The 11,500-nt window shown below is 36.9% G+C and overlaps 1 long non-coding RNA gene across 1 annotated transcript; it reads right to left on the reverse strand.

Annotated features, from left to right (window-relative positions):
• Nucleotides 1–10,253: 10,253 nt before the first annotated feature.
• Nucleotides 10,254–11,032, reverse strand: LOC131233896 (uncharacterized). The gene is made up of 3 exons (XR_009165402.1): nucleotides 10,915–11,032; nucleotides 10,748–10,814; nucleotides 10,254–10,628 (listed from the first exon to the last, which is right to left on the reverse strand). It is a non-coding gene; the product is annotated as an uncharacterized LOC131233896 (long non-coding RNA).
• Between the last annotated feature and the right edge of the window lie 468 nt (nucleotides 11,033–11,500).

Genomic DNA, 11,500 nt, shown 5'->3' on the forward strand with positions numbered 1-11,500 from the left:
TTTGAAAATGAGAGAGATTTACCTTTGAAAATATTTCAGGTCAAAAGGAATGATCGAGGCACACTCGATATCATCGAAATTTGAATGTCAGTGATATCGGTAGTCTTGTCAATGCATCGATAAATCCAAAGGATTTTCCAGTTAAGATTGCTGGACAGTTTATGTCCATTCTCGATGCAATCCACCCAGCCCCGATATCATTGATATTTGAATATCAATTTTATCGAGTGACCCTCAATCCAAGATAAAAACCACCTGAAAATATTGTCGGTTGACTATGTGTCCAAGACCGATATCATCGAAGGCCATCCGATATCATCGGCATTTGAATTCCGAGGATATCGAGGAGAACTTCGATATATCGAAGATTTTATGATTTTCCTTAGAAAAACAGGGACATAATATCTCTGTTGTCGATTTTATCGAGTCAACTTCAATAGACTCGAGATTCAACTTTCGATGATATCGATACAGATATCGATACATCGATAATTCTGTCTAGAAGTATATGCGGTTGCTGGACAACTAATGTCCTCATTCGATATTATTGAGTGAACTTCGAGGACATCGACAGCACTTATCGATTACATCGATCAATTTATTGATAAATCGACAGAGGTAGAAAAGTTAGAGATTTTCTGAAATTTTGAAAAAGTTTTCTAATCCACAAACCCTATGATATTCTAATCAGTTTTAGGAATTTTAATTACCTTGTGTTTTGGGACATGGGATGTGAGGCTTAGATTTACCTGTGGTGAATTCAGGGACACATTCGATTAAGGCAGATGATTGAATGATCTTCCTATAGAGCTTTTTTGTCTAGCCAACTCAACACTCACGCTAATTGACAAACCAGGACACTTTCATAACCCACCATCAGAACTATAATTTAAGAAACTTATACATGTGAATAAGACACCCGAATCTAATGATACACATGTTTTACCCCTTGATCGCTCTAAAAACCCACTTATGTTCATCTATTTACAAAACTGATTGTAGAATCACCTAGATACATGACTAGAATACTAACCACCAGTGTTTCTATTTTCAACATGCCATTTGACCGTCTATCAGAGTTGGATCCGCCAACCGGGCCATCCAAACAATAGAACGAACTATCAAGTACGAAGATCGTAAGGAACACACCAACACTACTAGTTAACTTCTCCTTTAAATGAATAAAAGTGACGTCTTAGACCTCTAAACAATGTGGACCATTAGGAACACATCCTGCTCATCCTTGAGAGATCGGGGTCCGAGCTAAACCGATAGAAAGAGGATGAAAAATAAGAGATATCCGTAAAATTTTAGGACATTCGAACGACACACCCTAATGCAATGGACATCAGAAGTCACTTGAGAAACAAATGGAAAACTTGTAACTAGCAAGTGCCAAATGCATGGCAATTAATGCATGCATGATTGAAGGATTCTTTAACAGCCAACACCACCCTATACATCGACGAATCATGTGGCCCACTCGAAGATCGGATCCACTCTAGTCTTAGGGCCATGGATGAGCACAACATGCTAAAGATGGTGAAGGGTGTGGAACTCCTGGAATATCATCACAAGTGGACCCACCCATTTTGAACAAATTAGGCACTTTCTGCACACTATAATAGGGGGCGACAAAAATGGCACAACTATGGATTTCACCCCATCACATGGTTTCATGCGTGGGCCACCTGATCAACGGATTCACCTTGAACTTGAGCCCACACCCTAACATGGTAGAATGAAACTAGTGGTCAGAACAGATCACACCACAACAATAGAACAGTGAACCTCACCTATCTCCGCAATAGAATTAGAGTCCAACTCCCTCCGCAAACGGCAACGACACGAAGAAATCAGTCACACTTGTAAGGCCTTCCGCGTAGGGCGTCCGAACTAAGTAACCTAGCTCCAATCTAAGCCATCCAAGCCTTGGATAAGGGATTTTCGACCCTTCCCAAGCCAGTGAAATAGGGAAGAAACATCTGGAGAATGGCGTTCCATCACAGGAATAAACCATAGCCTGTGGGAATTGTTGTTCCAAGAAGTTGTCTCCAACGCATAGACTGCTACTCTAGGTCTTTGATTTAACCAAAAAATCCAAGACATCCACACAGTGGCACGTCCAAAACCGACCTAACCCATGGAGGAAAGAAGAAGACATGTAGAGGGAGATCAGAAGCCTGCGGACAGTGATCACGCTGCTCCATTTTTCTTGGCTGCGCAACAAAGATTGCATAAGGAATTCACAAGAAGAGTCTAGAGACTCATGCACCTATAAATTCCCTCCCATCTAACTATTAGAGACAACACAGTAATGAGAGAAAGAGAGAAAAGAAACGAGCGAGAGTGTTAGACTGAGTTAACTCGGTTGGGATTAAATGGGTTGAGTTATGGCCCATCCAAATTCTCTCTTCCACCTTAAAGAAGAAGAAGAACAAGGACAAGAAGAACAAGAAGAAGAAGAAGAGGAAGAAGAAGAGAGGAAGAAAGCATGGGTGTTGCACACCAAACCCTGACTCGTTGAGTCACAGGTCGAGTCTGGATCTGAGTCAAGTCTGAATTCGTCAAAGGTTAGTGGATCGTTCAAAATTTCTCCGGAATAATTTTAGACTTTAAGATGATTTCAAAATCTTCAAACTAAGTATGTAGTCATTAAGAGATGAAAAATGTATTAAACTTAATCCTAAACTCAAATCATAGACTCAAAGATAACTTAATCTTAACTGTTCAAACCATGTGATTTAGGGTATAGTCTGATGTTAAGGTATATATGTAGACATCTAGCCTTGAGGGAGGACGATCTGATTTAAGAGGTGAGGGATTCCTTTAAGCTTACCTTGATTTAAGTTGATATGATTTATCCCGCCTCTTACATGCTTTGCTTTCATGCTACTATGATTTTTCCTTGCAATTGTTTAATTTACCACTAACAATTATTTACCCTTTAGGAATTATGGTATGATATTAATTACGAGTGATCTTTATTATTTGATGTGGGGTGATGGATACAAGCCTTACTTGTGCCTTTACTAATTTTGTCAAGTTTGCCCTTACTACTCTCCTCTTTCTTGAGTTATCCATTGTTACTCTCCTCTTTTGTTGAGTTAGCCACTGCAACTATCTTATTTTATTGAGTTATCCATTGCTACTCTCCTTTTTGTTGAGTTATCCATTGCTACTCTCCTCCTCTATTATGTTAACCTTTGTGCCAGCTACCTTTAAGGCTTGGGCATGTGTCTTGGAATTCCAAAACTCCCATGATTCAATTTATTTCTTCTTTAGTACATGTACTATGTTGGAAATCCCACTTCTAACGATCAAATAAATATTGTGGATGTAATGCAGTTCAGAAGCGACCCCCTTAGCCAACACGTAATTTCATAAATTTTGGGTAGTGGTGCATAAATTGATGTAAGTAATTGCAATATGTAGTACATCACTTCCGAGATTGGATGTTGCAAATAGTCACTCCATGAACAAATTGTGTCACATAATTCATCCAAGTCATGTGATGTGTCGCATTAGGATAACCACGTAAATCCACGTTAACGTTGGACACGCTGACAAATCTTTGTAGAATGGGATGTGGGGCGAGACGGATAACTCTAAATCATTTTCCATGTTGTAGTGATCGCTAAGTGTGATAAACCGCATATACTTTGTTAGGCATGCATCTCATGCAGGTTACTTGCGCATTGATGATGGTCAAATATTGCATATTAGACCCCATTTATTACTTGGTTTTATGAACATGATAATGCTTAATGTCCTATTTTAATCATGTTTGTGTTGCAAGGTGAATTTAAGAACTTAAATTGAAAAGGGTACTAAAAACATGGATTTAATGCTCAAAAATCACCAAGCCAAAGGTTGGATCTTAGATGATCAAAAATAAAGAATTCACATGCCAAAGATCCAAGAAAACCAACTGAGGAATGAAGAGAATTGAAGACTTGAAGTGAAAAAAAGGAACCCTAAAAATTTTCCTGCTTCAACTAGTCTAAGCCCTCCTTCGACCAGGCTAAGGCTCCTGCTCGAATAGTCGAAGAATCCTCAACTCGAACTCCAACAACAAAATCCTCTAACTTCCCATCATCCTCAACTAGTCGAAGTAAACCCTCTACTAGTCGAAGTCAACCCTCAACCAGTCGAAGGTTTTCCTTGACTCGTCTAAGGTTACACAGACAGCACACGGATTGCGTAAATTTTAAGCGATTTTCAGAATTTTCCAACTCGATGTGAAAGTTGGAGTTGCAAAAACTATAAATAGGAGTCCTTAGGATGTTCCTAGACATCTTCTAGGGTTTGGTGAGTGAAGTAAAAGGTGGAGAAGCTATCGCCAGAGTTTTTCTTCCTTTTCCTTGGTTGTTTTTATGCTTTTCTTAAGAGATTTTAGTTCATTCATGTCTATGGTTGGCTAAACCTCTTAGATAGGGCTAAGAGGTGAAGCTTGTAACGTGATTAGATGTTTATTTTACTTTGATTCATGTTTATGTTGAACCTTCTTTGATTTTAGTTTGATTTTAAAGGAATACTTTCAATTCTTAATGGTTTATTGTGACTCAAATTACATTAGATCTACAATAGCTTTGAGTATCTTCTTTTCCTGATTTTGAGATTGTGGGATTGGTAAATCCTATTATTAGCCATCATCTCATGGGCATGGTTTGGAGATGGAATCTCTCCCAATTATCACAATTCTCCTCCATTGAGAATTAGGTTAAGGAAAGCTTAGATTGATCTAAATTATATATCTTCCAATTGGATAGGACAAGACTCCAATTCCAATCGTGTGACTTGAATCAAGTAAGAGGGCTCCTTGATCTCTACAAGTAGATCTTTGGAAACCCTAGTTACCACCTTTGAATTTGTTTGTTTTAATCACTTTATTCACAATTACTCTCTCAATTAATTCAGATTTAGATTCACATCTTCTTCTAGTTCTAGTTCTAGTTACTTTCAGAAATATACAAGATTAGTCCCTGTGGATTCGACCTCGGTCTCACTGAGATTATTACTGCATCACGACCCTACACTTGGGGTTGTGAACACGCATATTGATACCTCTCATAGTTGTGGAGTACAGGGCGTATTAGAACCCACTACCAAAAAACTAGGAAAAGGTTATGAATAAAAACCATAGCTAAAGGCCTATGACTACGGTTAATGTCTGTAGCACGACCGTAGCCATTGGTACCGTAGCCATAGGTCTGGAAGTTATAGCTACAGATTTAATCTGTAGCCATAAAAACAATAGGTACAGATTAAATCTGTAGCATAATTTCCATAGCTCTAAAGTATATACAGCTACGGATTATATCTGTATCTAAAATTATAACGAGAACTATAGCAATAGGCTGAAATTAGCAACAACTACGGTTTCTAGATAAATAGCTACGGTTAATAGCCGTAGCTAATGCTTATTTTTTTTTTTAAAATAATAATAAAAATATAATAATGGCATCTCTTACCATTGTAGTACATGCCTTGATAAATCAACTCATATAAGCTAATCTAGATCAATACTTCATAGCTAAATCATTCATTAATTCAATCAAACACAATCAATCATTTTAATTCATTCACAAAAGTTCAATGCCAACATAATAGTTATATGTCGATTTAAAGTTCTCATTGATAGAAGATCCAATGCCTTCTCGCAGCCAAATAGCTTCTCAACAATCACAAGCGAGAACTCCATGGATGTGCCTCTACTGGTTATCAATTTACCATCAACTAACACCGTATTCTCAGCTTCACTTTGATCCTAAAGCTTACTGCACATGGCTGAAAATTAATTTGATCATACAAACAACGTAGTCATATGAAAAAGCTATGCCCCGAAACTAAAGAACTAAATTATAGAGAAAGACGACGACGAGATGACATAAAAAAGAAAGACAATACTCGAGAGCATACAATGATCTTCTCATTTCTAAACAAGCAAAATCTGTAACAACCAAAGACAAAATAAACATTCAACTATTCAAAAATACCAACTAATATAGGTATAATAATACCAATTAAATTTGCAAAAGTAGAATAGATAAACCATTTCAGCTAAACTCAGTCGTTGAATTGAGTAGAGTCATTCACATGGTCAAGTTGTCCATTAGTAAAAGTTATGGCACTTCAAAACTCCCATCTCTAGTGGGGAGAGTAATGCCTTCAACCAGGATCCACACATGTTATCCCAAACATTTTTCAATTATCTAACTTAAATATTAAATCATGAAGTCAAGCTAAGCTTATAGGCTTTTGAATTATGCTTGACAGTAATGTAATTCCAATTCCAACCCCAATCCGAGTCCGTTGATGAATATGCATAGCTTGGATTGGCTGATGCTTCCGTTACCCGTTTTAAATGACATAAATAAATAAATAAATACATGAGAAGAAGAGGAACAACAACAAATTTAAATAAAGATAGGCCTAACACCAAAGTCATTCTTAGCCATTGGTGTCGAGTTTCAATAGAAAGAAGAAGAAAACATAAGGAAAAAATCAACAAAGTAAGAAAGATGGTTTTAAGCAAGATAAAACTATACAAAATAGTTTCTTCATACTGTCAGTTTGTAACCGGCATTGACTTTAGTTAACTTCCAACTTGGCCTTATTGTAGATAGCTTTTCATCTGATCAGTTAAATGCAATTAATCTATGTAGGATGACTCTTAACTGGATTTCACATACACTCAAGTAGCTTGTCATTAGAAGAAACGAAATATCAACTCCACCTAGTTTTCTATATAAGAAGCCCTCTATTTCAAATAAATATGGCCATGTTAAACAAGCATGGGACATGTAGACAACTATTGAGGTAAAAATTAGTTTATCTTCTTCTTTTTTTCGTTATTATATAATTATAATATGTTTGTAATTTTTTGAAATTGTTATCTATCAATAATACCATGTATTTGTATGTATGGATTGTGAGAAAGACACCAACAATCCTTTTGCCAAATGTTAGCTACCATGAAAAAACCCTCTTTGCAAATCTGCTACCAAATCAAACTAAACTAAGAAACATGAAAAAAGAATTTTTATTCAATGATAATAATAATAATACATTACCCCTCTGCAACATAGTCTTTAAATGGGCCATATCTAACCCAAATAGCCCAGAATTGCAATGTTTTTTTAAAATAATAATAATAATAATAATTTAAGAGAAGAACTCGAGGCTAGACAAGCAACAACAAAAGGCAAGCTAAAGAAGAACAAGACAATCGCAGCCCTTCAGTTGAGGGCTTGCAAATAAGTAGTTAATAATAGAAACCGAAGAATGGTTGATGTTCATCTAATAAAAGGTCAAAGATTGGATGGTAGGATCTTCCAATGATACTTTGGGGCATTGTTCATCAGTGGTGGGTCAATCAGATTAACAATCTGAACCATGGAAACATGGGCCCTACTTGTGCGAATTGAAGAACAAGGATAGTGTGCATATCCCATGGTCAAGGATCATATATCCTTGTTTCGTGTACCCATGATCATAAGAGAGGTAAAATTGACATGGGTTGCTTAGCTAAGTGTCTTTTTTGTGGTCTTGCTATCTTAAAGGGTTGCAACTTAATTAGAAGTACTATAATCACATGGATGAGAAAGTGTTAGTACCACTAGCAAGTGTTATAATCTCATGGATGAGAAAGTTTTAGCACATAATTATACTCCATGTAGTAAGAAGTGGTTGTGGTTGTGGGAGTAAGAGTAGCAACAAAAGGTAAAATTAAATATGTTATGTTAAGATCCAACTGATTTAGGAATCTAGACTCTTAAAAAACAAATTTATGTAGAAGATTCATGCAATTGACAGTTCATTCTAGCCTATGTAGAGTTTGTTTCCCATGATCTTAATAGAGCATCAATGTTGCATCTAGACCACCATTCATACAAGTAGACACACGACAATCAAAGTTGGGTCAAATAGTCAACGGCTGTTAGATCAGCCCGTGGGGCCTAATAAGCAGTATGATCTGTTTATGGATCCACTAGTAGCATATGCAGTTAGTTTTGTTGTATATGCTGATTCATCTATGACGCCTGTGGATGTAATTAGTTGAGTAAAAGTTTACATCGTGGGCTCATATGGATCCATAGGACCACACATTTGGGTTGTTTAGCATAGATAGTGGTCCTATGGGTCCATATGAGCCCATAGTTATGAGGCCAATATATAGGCTTGTTCATCTATAGGCTATCTCTCTCTAAACTAGGAATAAAGACTAGGAAAACTAGTATGCAGATATAATTTGCTGTACAAGTTAAACAAAAATGAAGATTAACCTAAATTTTTGCTTGAAAATAGGAAACTAAATATATTTTGTGGGAGTAGTAGGATCCATGTCACATAAGGAAGTACTTGTCAATTGTCAGACCACAGAGCAAACATGAGAAAGGAAGACATGCACATTTAAACAACAGGTTGTAGCAAAGGATGAGTGTACGCATGTCCCAGCACCAAAGATCATGTAATTCCTCTCATAATATTAACCGTAGTCCTATGGATTGCAAATGTATTTCAAAAACCCATAAACTCGACTAGTTGTCCAGCTGGGTCAAGTCCACTCAATGAGTCAATTTAAAATATTTACATCTAAAGCATTCACTATATGACCGTGAATGGCAATTATGAGACTACTGTGGCCGATTCCAAAGAACATAATATAGCATTTGAAAGCCGATCCTTAATTGCTGGAAGAAAGGCTAAGATGCTTATGATGATGATGATTGTAGCAATGGTGTAGAAACAGACACAAAACCTGGAAATAAGATTGAGAGCAGGGTACTTCAGTTGGGTTGGAAGATCACTTAGTGGCATCTGGTGGTTCTTCAGTCTTCTTTTTTGATCCTTTGTTGACTACATCAGGCCTTGTCTTAAAGTAAGGTGCTAGTGGAGCCTCAAGGGGCAAAGCATCTTGTAACCGCCTACGATGCTTTTGATCAGCACTTGATGGATTGGCAATCTCAACATTATGGTTGTTGGAAGATATTCTCTCTGTAGTTGGTTTCCCATCTCTCGTTGGTCTCTTTGGACTGGAACAAGGCAAAACAACCATGAGCCACACACAGACACACACACACACACAAAAACTCTGTAAAACTATCATTCTACAGGTATTTTCTTTTTCTTTTTTCTTTCCAACAACTAAAAGGTAGCTTTTGGCTGTTTCATTGCCAAACTATCATTCTAAAGGTAATTTACATGCTCAACTATTTCTTTTAAAGCAAAGATCACTACTCTGCATCTACCCCATCTACAAAGAAGGTGGGGCACCTTTTGGTTGTTTAATTACCTTCATGTGATGACAAAAATGGTTTGCCACCTTTTTGATGGGCTAAAAGACAAACTATTGCTCTTTTCTTAATCAGGGCACTCAGTAATTTTAGATGATATTTTGGAACCCAAGGGACCCATATATTGTTATCCTCAGAACTTCTAGTCCGTCACAAAGCATTAAAATCCACAAACATGCATGCCTGTAGGAGCAATGGAATAGAATCATTGTGCAATTAACGGTCTCTAGCTAAACATTGGAGGAATGGTGGCGTCATGATGTATCAAGACCTGAATAATATCTTAATGATCTCTAGCTAAATATATTTAGTTTCTTATTTTCAAGCAAAAAATTTAGGTTAATCTTCATTTAAAAAAAAAAAAAACTTGTACATCAAATTATATCCGCATACTAGTTTTCCTAGTATTTATTCCTAGTTTAGAGAGAGTTAATCCTTAATCTCGATTTTGGGGGATAGTGAAAGAAGAGTATTCTTCTAGTTTTTTCTAATGGTGCAATGGGAGGGTATGGGGCCTACTAAAATCGAGATTAAGGATTAATCTGGATTTTCTTGAATCCCCCAATTGGAGTCCAAACTTCTCAATGATTATTTGCATGAAAGTACCAATCTATCATTTGCACAGTTGCACTTACTGAAATGTGTAAGGAGTTAAGGACCCCTCTGCAACATAGCCATTAAATGGGCCATATCTAACCCAAACAGCCCATAATTACAATGTTTTTTTTTTTTTTTTTTGAAGAGAACTCGAGGCCAAACAAGCAACAGCAAAAAAAAAAAAAAAAAAGCTAAAGAAGAACAGGAAAGAAAATGATGGGCAGACCTACAACCTAGAGACATCTAACTAAAAACAGTAGAATCCAATCTCTTGTCATTGACTCGAAAGACATCCCTAAGAAATCCAACAGCACCATAACCGACTCAAGAACCATGGATCTAATGTGCCCCTCTGTAACTAAATGCAGCGCCTGTAAGAGGGATTTGGAACACTCTTCAGGTGGCACTTGATTCACTTTTCTCATACAGCCACGTCCCACCTGATGAGTGGAACTTGATTCTTGGACCGGGCATGTTCATGAGGGGTTTGCTCGAATACATCTGTATATATTAAGACTTTAGCCTTTGAATTTGGGTCATCCTCTAGCAACTCAACAAATTCAATACCACACTGCAATTCTTGTGATCATTAATGGAGTGGATGCCACATAGACATCACAGTGGGCCCCAAATAGGAAATTCATGTCCCCTCAAATTCAAATAAAGTGCAAATACCTTGTATCAATGATATATCAGTTGTTACATCTCTATTTCCTCCACCCAATATCTTCCCTAAAAACATTAAAAAAATCTAAGACCAGTCATTGTAATAACTATAGAAAAGCCCAAGAGAAGAAATAGTAAAATACCCACAAAAAAATAGAAAAGAAAAAGGCATTTTGGTTATTTACCAGGAAGAGAGCAGAAAGTATCCCAGATGCTTACACCCCTCCCATCTTCAAGAGCTACTCCTTCCACCTAAAATTTAAATAAAAAAGAAAAAAACAACATTTTATAAAAGAAAACAACAACAACAACAACAATAGAGTTTTTTTTTTTTTTGGAATGTGAAGTATACCTGAAATGTAGATGTACTGAAACCAAATTGGAATTCATGTGGGAATGAATTTCTATCGAGAGCACTGCAAAGGATTCCTTCTGATATGAGAAGGAAACAGAAAATCTTCACACTTCACGCTAATCTCCAAGAAATATTATTTGGAGATAAAAGTGGAGACTTCAATATAAATAAAAACAAACATTCTTACCTGAAAAACATTTTTAAATTTGGAAAATCTTCACCCTTCACACCAATCTGTCGGTGCCCTGGTTAGATTTCTCCTTCAGCATGCTGACAGGGGTCGGATTGGAGGGAAGCTAAGGGCCTTCTTGAAGAGAAGACAAATCGCTTTGAAGTGTACAACTGGTGTTGCCGGCATCATCTAGCGGAGGTGGAATATCCATATGATGTTTTGCAAATCCCTCATCAAAATTAAAACGCTAGAAATAGAAAAAAACAGAGAGAGAGAGAGAGAGAGAGAGAGAGAGAAACCCTAAAGATGAGAGAACCATGGAGTGTTTGTTATTGGGAGAAGTGAGGTTTAAAGGATGTTTGGAAGAAGCTAAGCTGCTCCTCATCGACAATATCGTTCCGTTGCAGTGAC

Source organism: Magnolia sinica, chromosome 18 (genome assembly GCF_029962835.1).
Source record: "Magnolia sinica isolate HGM2019 chromosome 18, MsV1, whole genome shotgun sequence".
NCBI classification, from domain to species: Eukaryota; Viridiplantae; Streptophyta; class Magnoliopsida; order Magnoliales; family Magnoliaceae; genus Magnolia; species Magnolia sinica.